The following is a 5,064-nucleotide window of genomic DNA, read 5'->3' as shown; positions in this document are numbered from 1 at the left end:
TCTGAACACAATGGCAACTTATTTTCTGCTAGAAACATATTTAAAAGTGCATTTTTTAGGTTAGGAGGGCTTTAACAAATAAAGTTTTTTAAGTCAAAACTTAAAATAGGAAATTGATTTGACTTGCAAAACCAAGTTGTTTTAACTTCCTGCTGCATTTTTGCACTGTAAAAAATTGCTGTTAAAAAACGGGCAATTTCCAACAGTAAAATACTGTTATTTCAATAAACAGTTTGATACTGTAGATAAACAGCCAAAAGCCCATAAAATAATTTTTTTCTGTAAATTTACAGCTTTGAACTGTACACCCATTGGCGCCTAAAAAAAACAGTCTTGCGCTGTAAAAAGCAGGATATGGCACTACTAACCAAGTGTGTGTGTGTGTATAAAATAATGTAAAAGGTAGACAGTTGTTAATTTTTTTTTAAGTTAAATGTATAGTTTAGTATCCATCTGTTTTGTTGTGTCAGAAATTATTAACAATACAAATGGTTTATTATTAATCTTAAATAATAACAAAGCTTGAACATTTGATTTTGTTTAAAAGACATTTTTAATACTCAATTTCACAACTAAACAAAGAAAATCTTTTTCTCAAAGATCAATTCTATAGTAGAGTGAAAAAACAAAAAGGACAAATTTTAATAAAGTGTTTTTGTCCTCTTAAATAGCAAAAGCATAACACACTAGCTGTACCTACTCCAAAATAAATACAAATAAATAAAATTAAAAAATTCAAACAAAGAAAATAATTGAAATAGTCAGGCACACACTGCTTCTCCGCCCACTTCCGGCCTCGGCCGGTTCTGCATGGTGGGGAGGGGGGATTTTTAACTCATCACTCTTTTTCAAAACAGCGCGGTAAACAAGATGACGTCGCAGCTCATCTCTTCTCCTGCTTTTCTTCCGTTGTTACAAAGGACACGATTCAATGTAAGTTTGTAATTTTGTTGTTATTTCATTATGCTTCCCTCAATTTGTTATATGTCTTTTAAGAAGTATTTGTGACTCTGATACCTGACGCGAATCGCGTTTTGAAGGCAGTTCTTAACATTCGTTACTCAGTTTTCTCCAACCTTTGATTATTACAGCAAATACTTTGCTTGGTTTAAAATGTGCGATATAAATTCGACATTTTTAGTAGTAACTGTAATGTGTATCTGTTGTGTGTTTGATTTTTAATACCAGATGCACATGTGAAGTTAATTTACACCACGCAATATAATTCACGCAAAAGTACGTTACTCGTACGTTACTCGTATTTGATCGAGATTTACACGTAGGCTTTTATGGGTAGTCTTATTCAAAAAGCCAATGAGGTCGTTAGTCAGTAGCAGTTATTTTTGACTGTTTTTAGCGCGAATCGCGTTTTGCAGAGAGACGTTGACAATCAACAACAGGTCAAGCATTTTCAAGTCTTCTCCAAAAAGTTAATAACCCGAAATAAATAAATTGTTTTATTTTTATCTTATACAGGAATCATTCAATCGATGTACTTGTATTTCTGAGACAGTACACAACGCTATATTAGGTAAGTTTAACGACATGTTTTCTTGCAAACTTTGTATTGACTTAAGCAGTACTATCTGTGCATTTGTGAGGCACATGCAAGTAACGTTACACAGACACAAATTGTGATGCAAGCAGTGCTTGGCCTGTGTCTATTCTGTGTATTTTAATGCATGAAGAACAGAGAAATCTTAATGATGAAATAGCAAGTTCTTACAAACATGTAGATTTCTCCACAGAAAACATTCACTAATAAACTGGAATCGTGTGGATTATTGTAATGCTTCATTTACATGTTATTTTGACCATGGGCATGTGCATAGTTCCAATTTACTCATGAAAATGTATGTGTTCTGATAACAGAAAAGTCATAGACCATTATCTAAGTATAACTGGAAAAAATACACCCTGAGAACTATTTATTATTTTTTTTATTACAGATATTTTAAATATATATTTTCAGGGAGGTCAGAGATGATTATCCTTGAGGGTCGTGTGATTTGTGAGGCCGTATACCCAAGATTTCGGACTGCAAGATTTCTACTGTTCGCAATGTACTACGTCTTAAATCTTCAGTATCCAGCATGTGGCACATTGGATTTTATTTATAGGTATTTTATTTTTTCTTCTTCTGTAACCTGTAAATTGCTTTCTCTTTTATTACTCCCTCATTTCAGCAACTATATATTTAATGCATTAATTAAATTAAAAAGGGTCGACTGTGTGTTTTTTTTTTAATAAATATATTTATTAATACCCTTAGACAATTTGTCGGATAAACCCTGAAAAAAGCTCGAAGACCAGCAAAGTCAAGGTCGTTAAGAAAACTGGAAAGAATGTGAATAAGAAGACTGCTACTGTCAACCCAGAAGTTGCATCCCTCCTAAAGAACCTCATCCGTTTCGAATGGGATTTTGTCTAGGTAACTAAACTTAATTACCCCCACCACTTACATGCTTGCTGAAAGAGTTACCACCTCTAATCTACTTTCAAATTCAGTGGTAAGAGTGTATGTTAACTCTTAATTATACACATATAGTATGTCACAAAAGTGAATACACCCCTCACATTTCAGCAAATATTTTAGCATGTCTTCTCAAGGGGCAATTCAATAGAAATAAATTATATATACTTTATAGTAGTAAATAAATATTTTAAAGTAGTCAACGTGCTCCTTGTATAGCAGTATATATTTACTGTCCTCGGAAAATACCTTAACATGCAGCCATTATTGTCAAAATAGCTGGCAACAAAAGTGAGTACACCCTTTACATTATGGTAATGGGCTATGATGTGGTTTGATGACATCCAACCTAAAGGTGGAAAAGTATTCCAGAGAGTGCATTCGGGCATCAGAGTGGCCACTACTTTTTTTCTATAGCGTTGTTGGCAGGGCAACCAGAGCGTTTTTTGATGCTCTTGTCGGCAGCACTTGTACATCTGTTTTTGAAGCCAGTTTCTGCAAATGACGCATAGCACAAGGACTCAACTTCTTTGATTGACCCTTGCATGTCCTGTTCCGAGTGGAAACAGTCTTGGAAGACTTCTGTAAGACCCTAGCCACTGTACTGGAACTCAGTTTCAGGTTGTTACTGACCTTCTTATAGCCTACCTAGGCCATCTTCATGGACAGCAACAATTCTAATTCTCAAATCATCACAGTTGTTTACCATGAGGTGCTATGGTCAACATCCATTGGTCAGTATGAGAGAATTCTACTCAAAGCATCAAATTTGAACAGCTCTAATACAAGATAGACACGCATTGTCCTTACAAGCAGATGAAAACATGAATTATGAATAGGACATGTGGCTTTGCATGATTAAACCATATACATCTATTATCACTTAGGGTGTACTCACTGACTTGTTGCCAGTTATTTTGACATTAATGGCTGTATGTCAAGTTATGTTCAGAGGACAAAAAATCTATAGTTCTATACAAGAAGCACTAAAACTCTGAAACATATCCAAATTTAATTTCTGTAGTATTGTCTCTTTGAAAAGATACTAAAATATTGCTAAATATGTGGGGTGTACTCACTTTAATGACATACTGTAATTGTTCACTCCTTTCTGGCTAACTAGAAAATCCAATCACTTTTACACACAGCTGAACTGTCTGGTCTTGACCTGCAGTTCTGTTAAGATTGTGTTTTGTCTGATAAATTAAAAAGTGTTTTCAGAGTGTATGAGCACTAGCTTTTGCCATGTGCTATATTTTGTTACTAACATTTAAAAAAAAATGTTTTCTATCTACAGACCTGGATTTCCTCTCAAGCCAGAGCAATCAGAAGCTGGAGTAAGACACTTACATTTTTTTCCAACAATTAGTTTGATTAATGTGTTCTTCATTTCATGCCAGGTTTTTAAAATATGTTGTGCCATGCTGGCAGTTTTTTCTTCTTGTTGTAAGTTTGTTTTTAGCTCCTTGAGTTGCACTTTTTTCTGTGATTTCTGTTTTTAACTCTTTCCCGCCATTGACAAGTTTTTATAGCAATCCGTATTTCCGCTATTATGGCGCTCTTACCCAACTTATACAACCTGGAAGCAACCCCTCAGGTCAAACAATTCAAACTCAGTGTATGTTTTGATTATTGCTCCAGATTTCTATCAGAAGTCTTTTGAAGAAACCTACACATATTTGAGAGGTGGTAAAAAAAGAACTAATTAAGGTAGGATGAATTTTTTTTATTGTTGTTTGAAAGCAGAGGGGTTTGTTATTTTATTTGATTCGATTTGATATATTGAAGGTTTATATAGTTAAAGAAGAATGTTTTCTTGAAGGCATTAAACTTTTGTAAAAATCTTTTAAAACGCTGGCACTGGCTGTCAACTTTTTTTAAAAAACACTGGCGGGGAAAGAGTTAACATACTGTTAAATTCACTTTAACTGTTACTCCGTAGCTCCTTCAATTGCACTTTATTTTTGTGATGTGGTCTTACTTTACCCTGTGGTTGCTTTTTAATGGCACCTTTTCTCTGTGACAGTGCATTTATTGTTAAACATACTTGTAGATGTTTACAGTGCTAAAAGATTGTTTAAAGATTGTAATAACAGTTGTATTAATAAATGGAAAATTGAGCACTATGTCAGTCATTTCTCTTTTTTTATTAGTTGTTAGGATATCAGACAGTAGAGTAAATATTAACTAACTTGTGTTATGTTTCACAACTTAAAAATGTAAGAAAACAAACCGTAATGAGTGTGTATAATTATAAGAAATTGCTGGAACCATTGCTGCAAGTACTTCACTGTAAAATTACGGCACAACTGTAAAATGGAAAACGGAGGCAGCACTGTAAAATAACAGTATATGGCTGGAACCATTGCTGCCAGTACTTTACTGTAAAATTACAGCACAACTGTAAAATGGAAAACTGTAAAATAACAGCACAACTGTAAAATGGAAAACGGTGGGAAAACTGTAAAATAACAGCACAACTGTAAAATGGAAACGGTGGGAAAACTGTAAAATAACAGCACAACTGTAAAATGAAAAAACAGTGGGAAAACTGTAAAATAACAGTAAATGGCTGGAACCACAGCTGCCAG

At 34.0% G+C, this 5,064-nt stretch overlaps 1 long non-coding RNA gene across 1 annotated transcript; it reads left to right on the top strand.

The window, feature by feature from the left end:
* Positions 1 to 359: 359 nt before the first annotated feature.
* On the top strand, positions 360 to 4,794 carry LOC135749266 (uncharacterized). Its single transcript, XR_010532328.2, has 5 exons — positions 360 to 933; positions 1,477 to 1,531; positions 1,973 to 2,120; positions 2,273 to 2,431; positions 3,771 to 4,794. It is a non-coding gene; the product is annotated as an uncharacterized lncRNA (long non-coding RNA).
* Positions 4,795 to 5,064: the final 270 nt, after the last annotated feature.

This window comes from Paramisgurnus dabryanus, chromosome 2 (genome assembly GCF_030506205.2).
Source record: "Paramisgurnus dabryanus chromosome 2, PD_genome_1.1, whole genome shotgun sequence".
Taxonomy (NCBI): domain Eukaryota; kingdom Metazoa; phylum Chordata; class Actinopteri; order Cypriniformes; family Cobitidae; genus Paramisgurnus; species Paramisgurnus dabryanus.
This window is presented reverse-complemented; position numbering and strand designations above follow the sequence as displayed.